Raw genomic sequence first — 15,518 nt, forward strand, 5'->3', positions numbered from 1 at the left:
TAACTTTTATAAACCCTCGTGAGATGACAGAAGAGATTTAGACAAGAGGTATCGATCTAGCGAGATGAGATAAATGTAAACAAAAATAGAGACGTTGTGAAGTGACAAAAAAAAAGAGTTGCAGACTAGATATTAAATAAGAGAGATGAACTGACTTGTTTATGTTAATTCGCGTGTTGAGTTTATGTGGATAAATATTGTGTATGTTGAGCTTCTTTCGCAACGTGCGTAGCCAACCGTGCTAAACAAAGGTGCGGGGGGAAGGACAACAAACGAAACACAAAATCCAGTTCTAAAGAAATTAGTTTTCAATCGAGATGCAAAAGTACATACCACCAGTGACTTCCTAATATCGGAAGGAAGAGCGTTCCAGACGGACGCAGAAGCTCAACCGAAAGCGCGTGACGCTTGATTGCACCCATATTTTTCTCTACCCCACGCAAAATCTCCTTCAGCTACTTGGGCTTCTACGCATTGACTTGGTTTGGTTGACGCTGAGTACCGCCGTTGGCTCCTTCCTCCCTGCGGGACGCGTGGCGAGGGCACAGCGGCTCGCCTTTGTCACACGCATCGCTCGCAATTGCGGGGCCAGTCGAGTGATCCGAAATAATAAACTCAATCGCCGTGGCTGGGAAAACACTTAAAAAAAAACCTACTATTAATGACCCTCCAAACTTGGACGAATTCGTGCTCGAGCTTGCGCACAAGAAAAGAAAACCCCTCTGAAAAAAATGAAAAGTAAAAGAACGCAGAACAGAGAGCTGAATAGCATTGTTGGAAAAAGGCTGGCATTCCAAGTATGCGAAATCTGTCAATGGTGGGTTACAGTGTCTGTGGCAGCTCTGATTGTCCTCATTGTCTTCCAGGGTAATCAAAGTCTCTGGGGCTGGCAGTCAAACAATCCCCTGTCTTGTTTAGTTGGCGTGGCAGCTTGCATGGGAATAAAATGCTAATCACCCGCTCAGCCCAACGGCCATAGTAAAAGCCCTCTGTCCAAGGAATAGTGGACAAATTAGACAACAACTTGGCCTCCCTTTCTTTGTCTGCAAAGCAGTGGGAGCCCGAGATGGCTGGACAATTGAAAACTTGAGCAGGTTTTGTGCCTGCGTGCAGTGCTCTAGAATTTAAGACTTAAAGAAAAAGGGATTTAATTCTATGCAAGGGCTTTTACCCAGTTGCAAAATAGCGCTTAGACCTTCTTCCCCGTTGTCTTGGAGGTTGTAGTTTTTGTTGTTGTTGTTGTATTTGTCTGCCCCGAAAGTGCTTGCTCAGGCTTGGCTACAAAGAATGGCTCCATCTGTACCTGGTGAATGTGTAATACTTGCAGTCTCATGAATTCGCCATCATGCTCCACTTGAACAGCTTCATGGAAGTCTTTATATATTTCTCTCGACTGCGTGCCACTGTTAATTTGATCAAAGTCAAAGGAATTTGTATTCAAATTGTTAATATGTCAGATAGAATAGTTTTTTTAAGATTGATTATTCTGCTGTGTGCCTTAAATCTGGTTATGTCAGAGTAGATAAATTAAGGTAGATTTTAAAGGTGACAGTAATTGTTGGAGCCTGTTTAGCACGTAGCTCACATATTTATATATATATTTTTAATATAGCATTTATCAAACGTCTTAAAATGTTCAGTATTTTAAACACAATGCTGCCAGTATGATATTTTCTATTGTTCGTTGCTCGAGAGGCTATATTTGGGCACCCATTTTATATGAAAGTAATGAGTGTGTTCCCTCGTTAATGTCTGCCGTGCAAAGAGTTATTTTAACCCGGATAAATGTAAAGCACACATCATATAAATGTTTTTAAAATTACTCAATTTGGATTACACATACTAGCAATTATCGCCTTCGACTGGCGAAGTAACGCTTGCCTGCACGCGAGGTGCTGAGTCATGTTGTTCCGCAAAGTGACAGCTGTTGCTGGGGGTGCCCTTTCCAACGTGTTGAGATGAGAAGCAATGTAATTCGCGCATTGCGTGCAAAGCGCTCTGAAACGCCCCGGTGTAACGAAGAAGTGCTCTATCACAAACCATTATTATTATGGTGGTGGTAGCGCGTTTTCCGCTCGTTTCAAAACGCCACGGTTGGAATCCAGCGGCCGCCCTGGTCATTACTGCGGGTGTATAATGAGCATAGTAATAACTACCACGCGTCGTCACTTCACGGTGGGCGTTAGAAATCCCCTGACGTCATTCACAAGAGTAGGAGGCCATTGTGTGCCGGCGTCACGGTCCAAATTTGCCAAATTCGAAAATTACCTGTGAATGGCTCAATTGGCGCTGTATTATTGTATCGTAATCATCGCCCCCTACTGGCAGAATAATGCTCCAGGTCACTCTTGAAAACGAGACTAGTCTGGTCTCTGGGGCTCTCACTTGGTTAAATAACACACCTTGAAGTAATATTGCTCTCTCGCTATGCACTAGAGGGAGACGTGATGCATCGGTTCCATCATTACGCTCAGGATACATCCACCAAACCGAGTGTAAAATAACACTTATTTGTTTTTGTTTGGTACTATACTCTTATATGTTGTATGTAATGAGTTCGTATGTCAGCCCTGCAGCCGTAACAGGCGCTGCTATTTCCTGAAATGATTGCAAACATAATCGAATATTGAATTGATCCCCGACCCTGAATCTCGATAATCCATGAAGTCGTTGGTGGAGTAACTCGAGGAAAATGTTTTAGACGAGGCAACATTTGGTTTCTAATTTTTGCGCGGTCAGCAGTCACCTGTCGTTACCTTCCAAAGTCGTTCCGAGCACAGTCAAGGGATATACGGCTACTGAGGTCGTAGCATGATCAATGTTTCGCATCAACTAAGGGGTGGCTCGACAAATCTTATTTGAACGTCCGATTGGGCACTCATTTAGGAAATGGTTTCCCCATCCGATTGATCATCAGCCTCACGGTCAATAATTATTTACATCAATGCCTCCCTCCCATGTGTTACATCTTGAGCTGTGGTGAACAGTGGCGATTTTCCCAGCGTTTCCAGAGTGCGCGTTCAGTGTGATTAAATTTTGACTTAAAACTTTCGTGACTGCAGGAATTCATATTCTTTGGTTCTTTCGGTAAAGTCACGTAGATAAAAAAAAATTAAGTGAATAAAAATATTATAAATAAAAAATAATAATAAAAAAACACTAATGTAGACTGTAGCCTGGTTCTTAACCTCGGTGAGTTATTTCAGTAATATATTTTTTTTAATAACAAAAACACTACGTTTCGATTGCAACACAAGCAGTCGCCATCAGGAAAAGGGGGGTTAGCCTCTAAAGGCAAATTGTTTATAAAGGTTTAGAGATGGGCGTAGCCCAAGTGTGTCAACAGCATGGGCGGGGCAGCTAATGTTAATGTAGGAGAAAAAACAACACCAACGCAGCAGGTCTCCACCAATCAAAGGACCGCCAGGCAATCATTGCACCTCGCTCCACACACCCACACTGCTAACGGATGGAGGTTGACAAGAAAACACAAATCAAGCCATGACCCAAAGTGCTTGATGACATCTTTCCAATGATTGCTGAGTTTATAACCCTCCTCTCGGTTGAAATTGTGTCTGTGTCTGTATATTTGGATGGCTTAATGAACAAATATTTGTTGATAGCCAGTAGGCTTGCAAAGTACCATCGTCTTAGAGAAATCAATTTCGTGTGAGCCAGCCGCATTAAAATAATGATCAGTCATGGCAGAAGTATTGGTCCTACCATGTTTCAAATCTGCCTTATGCTCACGAACACGGTCCGAGACATGTCGCTTAGTTTCCCCATTGTAACTGCTGCCGCAGATACAGCTTAGTTTGTAGACGCCGGGATATTGCAAGTCAGGAATTGTGTCCTTCACAGATGGGATCAGATCACGAATTTTCTGTACTGTATTAAATCGGACCTGGATGTTGTGTTTGTTCATGATTTTGGAAATATTTTTGGTTACCCCTGCTCTGTATGGCAGGGTGATGGTTTTGATTGGATCCTCAGACGGCTCCTTCCTCACGGTTGGGGTGATGGCTTTGTGGATTGTGTAGTCAGAATATCCATTCGCCTTGAGAGCTTGGTGTACATGTTTGAGTTCACTGGATAGGTGTTCATGGTTGGAGATACATTGAGCTCTGTGGTGTAGTGTTTTGATGAGGGAATTATTCTGGGATGGATGGTGGTGGGAATCAAGTTTTAGGTAGGCGTCAGTATGGGTTACTTTCCTGTAGACAGAATGGCTCATTGAGCCATCTGGTCTCTTTTTGATTAGGACATCCAAGAAAGGTAGCATGCCATCCTTTTCTATCTCCATGGTGAATTTGATGGCTGGGTGTATGGAATTGATGTGGTTGAGGAATTTGTTCAGAGCTGGTCGGCCATGTGGCCAGATGACAAACGTGTCATCTACGTATTTTTTTTTATTCACTTTGTTTTTTTCTATATACGTGACTTTACCGAAAGAACCAAATAATATTCAGTGTGAACTGTGGTGTATCAGGGGTTCGGTGTGGTGGTGAACCCTGACTGAATCTTCTTTCCCTAACGGTGCCCCCTGCTTCCTGGTGAACTTGGCCTGGGCTCCATATCGAGCTCTGACTTTGGCCGCTCAAACGGGATCGCCACCTTAATTTGCAAGAGGGAACATTTGCGCTCTCTCTACATTTCTGCCAAAACAATTTACGTGATCGTCCAAGGACAACACATTAGTTGCCTGTGCACTGCGCATAATTTGCTGCGCTTTCTGAGTATTCGATCTCCCACCCCCCTACCACTTTTATCGCAGGTTCGACACGGCTAAGTTTATTTTTTATTTTAAATTCCGAACCGAGGCATCAACAATAAAGTGAGTTGCCCATGAGAATGTAAACACGCAAATATATTCTCTGGAATTCCAGCGCCGTGCCGAAATAATCACGAGACAGAGAATGAAAGACGCGACGCATCGTTCGCGTGCCCCCTGCAGATTGTTCGCGTGGGCGTGTGGGGAGCGGTAGCGCAGCGGTGAGCGCGCTGCTCTGCAGACCGGGTGGCCCGAGTTCGATTCCCGCTCCCGGCCATCACCAGTGACGATTATCTGAACCTGTTCCGGTCCTCCCCTAGGTCGACCGGGCGCGAGTCTGGCCACTCACCCCCACGCGTGCCAAAATCGGCTTTCATAGCGCTAACAGCTCTTGCCCCGAACAGTCGACTGAGGCTATTCGGGGGACCTTTGTCTGTTTTGTGTGGGGCCGAAGCCACCACATGCAAGCTTTGGCAAGTCGCGCAGGCAGGGAGGGCAGGGTCCCCGCCGGCCGTGGGGGTGCCACTCTGGGAAACTCAGAGGGGCGTGTGATTGTTGGCGCTGGGGGCCGCATTCCTCGCATTCCGCGCGCAGTAAACACTGCGTCCGGCGCACGCATATACGCCGGCCCGAGCGAGCAGCAGAGTAAGCGGCTCTCAGGCCCCATCACTGGCCTCCTGCACCCGTCCCCCACCCCCGCCCCCCCACCGTCAATATTATCATCATCAACAACAACAATAACTTCACAATGGTGCAAATGAGAATTGTTCAACGGAGTGACCGGGAAGCGTAGAGGCAGGGCGACGTCTGATGATGGCGATGATGACCTGAGTGATGCCGCTCTCCTCTCTCCCACTGGTCGCCGGACGATGCTGCCTGGCCCAGCGAGCGCCGCGTGGCACGGACAGAATTTCAAATTTCCCCGCTCTTCTTGTCTCTCCCGCGTCTCGCCTATTTATATTTGTGTCAGTTAAATACCAATAATAATTCCCGTTATTTATTCACTGCGATGTTTTGCCATTTCTGTTAAGGAGTGGCACTGATTTCTATTTGGTTGAACTCTAATATTGAACTACCTTTCCCTGGAATTGTGTTAAACATTTTCGATTTTTCATTCAGAAATTGGTATACATCGGTAATTCTCATCAAAGGAATGTGGAATGTCCAGCACTACATGTGGACCAGATATGAGCATCAACCAATGCTCATTTGAGTATGGGGACCCTCTGTGAGTCTGTCAAAATAGCCAGAGGTTCCCGGACATATAATATAATGGTGGGTGGGACTCATTCTTTGTGTAGAGCCCTGAGCAAGTGGTGAAAATGTTCCGATGGCACGAATAAATATTTCGACAGGATAACCGCACATCATCCCGAGAGGGATAATGGGCCGAGACAAACTCAGATCAGGATTTGAACTTGTGATATTCTAATTACAAGCCGCTTACTAGCTACCACGTGTCAGTCTAACGTGGTACTGTTAGTGAAGCTAAAATAAGTATAAAGGTGCTGTTTAGGGTAAAATAAGACCCGAATTTGAACGTAACATCACACAAGGCAAGTTGAAAAATTATTGTTCGAAATACATATTTCGTCGTTCTATTATTGGCGAATTCAGTCCATAGCACGATGATTTGTTACACATTTGTTCCACACGTGCGCTCTATTTATACGGCGCTGATGGGGGTTCCGGGCGCAGTCTGAGTCGTGCAGACTCAACATTGGATGGGTGCGGTATAGCACCGCGGTGAGCACGCTGCATCGTGCATACACCCCGCGACTACGGTTCGACTCTCACGGGAACCGTGTAATCATACAACTGAGTCGTTACACCCCTCCCACGCGTACATGTGTACATGCTGCCCCACCTTCAACAACCTGCACTGACCGTTGCGGTGAAGTATGGTTAAACAGCATGGGAAGTTCTTCGTCCAATGGTCGATTGACAAGAGGCGGGCAAGGTTTAAGTGAAGTAAGACCTCAGTGTCGGCATTGAACGTTTCGCGGTGTCCCTTGCGAGAGGGGGCCCTCCTCGTTCGGTGGGCTTTCACCTGGTTGTAAATAAAGGACACCATTACGACCGCAGCGTATACTCATTTCATTATTTAGAAGAGGGCTAAAGTAGCCATCATTACAACTTTCACCCCGTAAAAAAAAATGCTTTGCTTGGGCTTGGCTCAATTTGGGCTCAGCCCATCCAATTTACCGCCCGCTGTTTAGGACGGCGTAATCGCACACCCGCTGGTGACTTGTGTGACTTTTGTTGCAGCATTTTTCTTTTTTAGGACGGAGGCGGCCACTGTTTTCAAGCCCGGAGGGCACCGCATTAACAAGCCACGCAACGCGTAGCCCCGACTAACGGTGGGGGGGTGGGGGGTGCGTTCGGTGCCTGATTTATGGCAGCCTCGACGGTATGACATTACAGACGACTGTTGGCCTTTCGTGTACACACTCGTGGCACTCGCCACTGCGAAGCTTAAAACTTGTGGAGCCGTTAAGACGCAGCTTGTTAATCGGTCTCTGGAAACCTTTTGGCTGGCGGCGTGGGCATGCCTTTGATTTACGCCCTCCTGATTTACGCCGCTGTTTTGCCCTGATATTTTTTATTTTGTTTCCCCCACTGGATTTTTTGTTATATTCTGTTTTGTCATTTTGGTGAACCAGATACCACTCTCGCAAATGAAAGATTCTGATTCTCTTGGTTTCTCACCTGCCTGTCTTGTCATATTCGTGGCTAAAGTACGTATCGCTCTGCCTTGCGGATCAGGTTGTCTTGAACGATTTTTTGTTGTTGCCTCAATTCCTTATGACTGCCGAAATGAAATGCCTGTGTGTGTGTTGCAGAGGTGGTCACCTTCTGTAAGCAAACACCACCTCTATTTGTAGTGCAGTGAGACAGCGAAGTTGTTGTGTGTGTTGCAGGTGATTGTAGAACTGTAGTGACACAGCGCCGACTGCTGTGCAGCAGCTGCAACTGCAGGTAGACACAGCGCACACTCCGCTGGGCACACACGCGGTGCGTGTGCCGGCAGGGCGGAGGAACTGGGGCAAGGGTCACGATAGACCTCGTGGGGAAGCCCCTGGAACCCTCTGGTGGGTTCAAGAAGGGAGGCACGGCTAGGGCGGAGCCAAGCTGCGCCGAGGGGAATAAAAGCAGCGGAGAGCGGAGAGCTCCGGGCTGCCGGTTCTGGGAGTGGACTCGGCTCATTGTCGCTGCCGCCCTCGCCCGGGCATTGCGCGGCCGGACAGCGGTTGGCTGTCTCGGTCGACGCCGTCGGTGCAACGCGGACAGAGTCGTGTCTGGGACGGGTTGTGCGGCAGCATGGTTGTGCGAGAGAGAGGGGGCGCGAGTGGTAACGTGAACTCAACAATAATAAAAGGGGAGGACGGTGCCTGCTGCGACCACCTCGTCTCCGAATGAGTGTGTGTGCGACGCACGCCACCCGCACGCACACACAAGCCTCGAGCGTCGAGCAAGAGGACGAAGAAGAGACGCACCGACGCTACAGAATTGCAGCGTTTCGCTATAGCTCGTGTGTTTACGTAAATAATGGTTAACAACATTATATATTTACATTACAGGAAGCTTTTATTTCGGTGTGTTACAGCACATCAATTCGTTTCTACCTTTTCACCACATTTGTCCCCCAACAAAAATGCCTCTGTTTATCTTCTCCATTGAGTGCCTACCCAGAACAGTTTTCTCATCGGCATACCCGGTTAAACCCAGCGTCAAGCCCGAGTGCCATCCACATACCACTTGCCGATCCAAGTCTCCTCCTCCCACGCACCACATCCAGGTGCAATGCAGTCCAACACTTATTTTACTCTCACCTTTCATTACAACCCTCATCGACGTCCAGATAAAAATATAAGTATACCACATCACCTTGCTAAAACAGGATGTCGTGGGAGAATGATGATTCTTTTTTTAGTTTGGTGACTTCGTTTCCACCATCGTGAGCTTACAAATCGATATTGAATGATTAATCGATGCATCGTTACACCTTTTCTCATCTCATATCTATGATCCCATAATATTACATTGCTTTGCCACACAAGTTTATCTGGGTCGTGTGATCAGATCCGCACAAAGGCTACATAAACACACCACTTATCTCCCACCAAGATGTATAATTAAGAAACGTAGGGTGACTGATGCTCACAATGGAGCATATTGAGGCAGACTAATTGGATTGACTCTCCCATGTTATCCTTTGCATCTGTCTCCTAGCCAGGTGGCAAGGCGCTGCTATTGATCGGATTTTGCTGCCAAACAGCTCCCTTAAGAAATCCCCATTCAGCTGGGAGGCGGGAGCCCTTGCAGCTGAGTTGGCCGAGTGAGATGGGCTTTAAGCAAATTGGACCCAGCCAAGAGTTGGATAGTTCTCGGCGCATCGGGGTGACCTGCAACGTATGCGCAGTATATACGTTGAACTTCTTTTGCACCGTACGTAGCCAACCGCGCTAATCGGAGGCGCGGGTGGGAAGGACAAGAAACGAAACGCACAAAGAGCAGCAGCGTGGGCGTGCATAGTTCCCCACGTGACCCAGGTAGTTCCCCACGTGACTCAGGTGCTGCGGGTAACGCTCTCGATGTCAACTGGCGCTGTTTTTTTTTTTACACGCTTTCTTTTAACTCTGTGTTGTTGTTGTTGTCGTTGGTGTATCCTCAAATCTTGTAACTCAATTTTAACCCATTTGCCAATGTGGTATCGACTGCAAACTTGGTATACTTATGCCATACTGATGACAATACTATATTCTATCGTAAACATTATTTTTAAACATTCTTTTTTTTGTTATGTTTCGCCTTGGGTCTAATTGTCCACGGTAAAATGACGTTGGCTGTAATGGCCCACGGTCCCTTACGTTATGGCAAGCTTCGGGGCCACTTCCTGGAGTCGTGGAGTTCTTCCATTACTAGTACATTTAATAAAAGCGTGTTTTAAAAAATATTACTTATTTCTTCGAGAACACCTCACCACCACCCATCTCCCCCCCACCTCACCACCCCAACTTCCCCGCCATCTCTCCCCCCCCATCTCCCCCCCCCCCCCAATCTCCCCCCCCCTATCTCCCCCCCCCATCTCCCTCCCCATCTCCTCCCTCCCCATCTCCTCCCTCCCCATCTCCCTCCCCATCTACCCCCCCATCTCCCCCCCCCCCATCTCCCCCCCCCATCTCCCCCCCCCCCCATCTCCCCCCCAAACTCGAACTGGCCACAGGAAGCTCTCGTGCGGGTGATTTGACGGGCGAGCACGCCGGCATCTCCGCGTGGACCCCCCCTGCCCGCGGTGTCTCGTGGAGGAGCCGTCGTGCGAGGGGTGCCATTCGCAAATCGCTCCCTGCCTTGAAGTGATAATTGCGAAGGAGGAATTAGTGGTGAGATGCAACAGCTTTCGCAGACACGTGCCAAATGGATGCTTGCAGGCGGGATGCCGTGGCACCTAAATTTCAAACATTTGTACGCCAGTGCCAGGAATTTGGGTGTACTGGCGATGCTTTGATGTTGCAGGCAGCTTTATCCAGTTCAGGGATAATTGCCCCCTCCCCCTTTTCAGCTTGGATGAAAGCTTAATGAGGAGTGCCAGCAATTGAAATCCTCCTTTTAACAAAAAAAACACAATTTTTTTCCCCCGGTACCGTTCTCATCTTGACTTTGCCGTGACTGTACTGGTTTATGCCGGTTTGTGTTTGATCGAACGAGTGACAGGCCAGTGTGATTTTTTTTTTGCGGGGGAATGCGTCCGCATTACAGAACTTTAAAAACCACTTGAACCAAAATCATCAAACAGAAATTATTTGCAGAAGTATGGGACAAATAATTATAATAATTGTGCTCTGTGCCTATATTGACAAATTATATGTTTATATACTCTTTGGTTATTTCGGTAAAATCATGTAAATAGAAAATTAATAGATCACGACGTTTTGATCGCAACACAAGCTACCGTCATCAGGAGAGACAAACACAGCAGGATAACTGCTGTGTTCGATCTATTAATTTGCTACCTACGTGACTTTACCGAAGGAACCAAAGAGTATGGATTCCTGCAGTCACGAAAGCTTCAAATCAAAATTATATGTTGACTCAAATTAAAACCTACGATATTGTATGTAGCACACGCATGATTTATGCCATCAACATTGGTGGCATTCATCCCATCGCTCATCTCCATATCCATCCTAAACCTTGTCAACCCACTGAATTTAATATCCACTTGCTCCTGTTCACGAAATCAGAAACTGTAGCCGATAGGACAACGGACTGAAACATTTTATTTTTACGTGAACACACGGACCGGGGACTTGATTCACTATATCATACCCCGTCATGTTCCATAACAAAGCATAGCATAATGCACGGGCATAATATGACTTTCCACAAGTAGTGACTAATCCCATATCTGTATTTCCCATAAATATGCTGAATTCCTCTTGATATGCAAATTATTTTGTCAAGGAGCTCTTCCCCCTCCAACCCAGCTTAAATATACGCTGCCAAGCATGGTGGTTTTCATTCAGACGCTGTCTTTCCGACAGACCTGTTCTTCACCTGAGCACGGCTGCTTGCGTTGTGGCCGAAACGTCTATTATTTCCCTTCTACGTGACTTTACCGAAAGAACCAAGAAGATGAATCCCTGTAGTCACGAAAGCTTTAAATCGAAACATAGCAAGTGTGTTTGCAGATAGGTTAGATCAGTTGTCTTCAACCAGGTGAGCACTCAATGCGATTGCGAGTTTCATTTGCAGGGGTGACCTGGCTCAGCGAATCATCTTGACAGTAGCACGAGCCATCACAACATATGCTAAGTGTTGCAATGGCTTTCCTCTCTACATTTTAACCGATACAGTATTCTTAACCACAGCCCATTCATCTTCCTGGTTCTTTCGGGAAAGTCACGTAGAAGGGAAATAATAAAATGATGAAAATTATTATGTTTTATTAAAAAAAAAGTTAAAAAGTTGTATGCTGGTTATTTAATTATTTCCCTTCTACGTGACTTTACCGAAAGAACCAAGAAGATGAATCCCTGCAGTCACGAAAGCTTTAAATCGAAAAATACAGCCCATTCAATTAAGGACCTTGCCGTAGCACCACCATAAGAGTAGTAAAGCGTGCGTTAAAAAAACATAAACTCTTAAAAGTATGTTTATTGTTAATAACAATGCAATTTACAATGCGTGCATTATTTTACGGACATAAATGACCTTGACTCGGAGGCGCAGAGCAAAGTTAAGTGTCACTTGAAAGCCAGGCGATAGAGGTGGGTGGAGCCTTTTGGTGTCTCCTAAAAGTCGGTGCAGATTGATTGCTGCGGGCGTGCAACGGGTCGATGATCGGCGCGTTGCAGACGGCGGCGGCTGCCACGGAGGAGTGGCAGTGACCACGCACCTCTTGCTCATTTTGTTATCGAAGAGGAGGTTGCGAGTCCCGCTGCGAAGAGTTCTGCCGTGAGCTGTTGTGCAGGGTGACAGGCGAGACTGCGGGGCAATTGTAAAAATGTGGGGGTTTGATTTCTCGTGATATTTGACCACACGGCACCATATTCTATTGAATAATAATAATAATAATAACAATCATGACATTTATTTACCCACGAAAGAATCACTGAGTCTGAAGTCTTTATTTTCAGGAGGGTCCTGCTGCATGAGGATATTTGGTCAATTCCATTAATGAGTGTTTCACTTTGTGTGGGTTAAAACCAGAAAACCTGGAGAAAACTCACCATGAATAGGGGAGGATTAAGAACATCACACATATCGATTAAAGAATCCATTGCTGTGCTGACCATCTCCTGGCTGTATATCAGAGCCTTGCCCTACAACATCTGGTATTCCCAGGTAATCCTCTATCCAATTACTGTACAAACTATGCTTCTGAGATCTGAAGATATCGGGCACACATTCAAGGTTATTTTGATTGTAGGCAACTACATACCACATCTGATAATTTAGCAAGACTGATTTAATTTTGCATGCAATACTTGCGCTGCTAGACTGCATTGTGGGTGCTGGCATCATAGTGCGTGGTCCGTCTATACATTTTCATTGTTGGTTGCATCTGGAAGTGAATGTTCAATATATTGCTAAATAGATTTTAAGTTGCACAGGTGTTATCTGTCGGGCTGCAAATCTTTCAATTATAATCGCACTCTGCTAGAGCCACCTAGGCTTTGCTCTAACCGTTTAAGACTTTGAAGTGATTGTGTGCCCTTTTATTAACAGAGCTTAACGTGCCAAAATGTGTTACATGCAAAATGAAAAAGCAAATTTCCTGGGATCCACAAGTTGTTCAGTCAGTTCTGGCTACCACCTGCCCATGCAGCTCGTCTCTGCGTAGGGAGAACTGGCCCTGCATAGTTCGATTGTTGAATTCTGATAGTTGTGGGGTTTGAAGAAATTGCGACAGACGGTCTGTAGAACTCAACGTATGATAGGCAAAAGCACAGTCGCGGAATGAAACGTCGTATCTCACATTTATTTGTTGATGTGAGTGCGCGTGTGCATGTTTGTGTACGATTTTGTCTGTTGGTGGAGTCGCAGCACAGCGGTTCGCACGCCCCCACTATATGAATCTGGAATAGTGAGTTTGATTGCTGACCATAGCTAACATCAGTGATGGGCAATTTCTGAACAGGCCCTATGCCTCCCATATGTGCTGGTGTGTATGTGTGTTTGTTTGTTTGAACCTTTATTATGTTTGTGCACTACGAACCCGGCAACCTGAGTTCGAATTCCGTTCACGGTCAACACCAGTGACGATTATCTAAACCGGTCCTCGGCCTTCCCTAGGTCGACTCAGCCTCAAAAGAGTACCTGGTGTGGTGTGTAAACATCGCCACCGGGGAGACATCGGTGGTGGGGTGTGGTGCTGGCTACCCTCACCCCCTTGTGTGCCGTTCCAGCCTTCATAGGTTCACGCTAACAGCACTTGCCCCAACAGTCTGTGAAGGCTATGCTGGAGATATTTGTCTCTGTATATTAATACCTGTGTGTTTGTGTATTTTCACTCCATTTCGCGACTTGTTTCATTCGGCCAAAATATTTCGTTCATCTGGAACAGATAATGAAAAGTGCCCCCAGATCTTCACCGGCAGTGGATAAAACTGGAGCGGTCACGGCAGAATTCAGTGGGCCCACATAGCAGCCAACAATCTCTTTGGCGTGTGTGTTCCACACGAGTGGACGGGCACTCGCTCGTAACATCGAGACGCACGCTTCTCCTCGTCGCTTCTTGCCCACACGCGCAACGAGGAAATGACAACCTCACCGGCTGTCAAAACGAAACCGGGCGACCGCCGCGAAAGATACCCTCGGTAAACATCGGTCCGCCAAACAAAAGGACGTGACTTTGGGCGGGGGGGGGGGGTGCGGTGACGCTACGTCTGCGAGGAGGCGATGGAGGAGAATGAAGAGGAGGAAGAGGAGGGCGCCTCAAGTGAAGGAGGATGCAGAAGATCGAAAGTTCAAAAAGCTTATAACAGGAAGGCGCACGCGCCGGGCAGGCGATAGTGAAGCGTGCGGGCGGGGGGGGGGGGCGATGGGGGGGGGCAGCGTCGTCGTTTACAATGCAGCTCGGAGGGAAGGAAGCGGCGGCGCTACGAAAGGGGTCTGATGGACGTGCGCTTCCTGCAGGTCTGTTTATTGGGTCCAGAAGAGCAAGGGTTAATCCGTCAACGACCTTAGGAAAACAGCAGGGGGGAGGGGGGTTGCGGGGGGAAGAGAGAAAAACATATTTCAAGCTCGAAGTGTTCAAAACAAGAGGAAGTTTTGGAATGTTTGGGCCATTTTTTTTGTTTGGAGCTGTACAAATAAATAATAATGACGTGTTCTTTTGCTTGTTTTTGTTCAAAGTTTGACTTTGGATAAAATATGACCATGAGAATCACCGCAGCGAGAACGAACACCGCTATCCTGTGTCCCGTGCGTTATCAGCTCGGGGTTTGGGTCGTCAATTATTGCCACTCGCTGCTACACGGTATCTGGAACCATTACATTACTCGAAATATGCAAAATACAGGAAACCAGCAGTTAATCACTGACGTGTCCATTGGTGAAAATGCATTAGTTGGGGGTTTACCTTACAATTTGTAACTTAAGGGGTAAACAAGATCATACCGTAACACAAAAAAATCACGCACACCTTTTCCCCAAGCCCCACTCCTCTTATCCTGCTCCATTAACTGTCAATATTTTCGCGTCTTAAAATCTTTCGCTTTCAACAGAAATGGACATTTTTGTTTGAGAGGTCGGAAGTGGGGGGGTCACGTGACGAATGAGTGCGAGGGGACTGCACATTCAGAGCCAATGTTGTTGTTGTTTCCTGGCACACTGCTGTACACGACGGTGTAGTTGCCTAGCAGCTGCCAATCATACCTCGCTGAGCAAAACCCCTTAATACTCCTTCGGCAATGCATCTCTGGCATGCTTGATTGTGTGCGAGCGGACACCTAATGCACACATCCCATTACCTGATGAATTACTTATTGTCAACAGGAAATCCGGAGTCGTGATACCCATTGGATTTGAAGCCTCCCGTTTATCAATCGGCTAAACATCCACGCGCTTGACAAGAATTCACGGCGTCACGCACTTTACCGTTTGTCGGGAATGAGCTGCGGGCGCGCCGTAGGGACGCGGGGCATTAAAGTGGATGATGGGAGAATGTTTCGCATTGTGCCGTTGCCTCAAGGCACACAGGAGGCAATCCCAATAACCTCTCGCATTGCCACCGGTTTCA

The sequence above is a fragment of the Lampetra planeri genome, chromosome 7, assembly GCF_965212315.1.
Source record: "Lampetra planeri chromosome 7, kcLamPlan1.2.h2, whole genome shotgun sequence".
Classification (NCBI taxonomy): domain Eukaryota; kingdom Metazoa; phylum Chordata; class Hyperoartia; order Petromyzontiformes; family Petromyzontidae; genus Lampetra; species Lampetra planeri.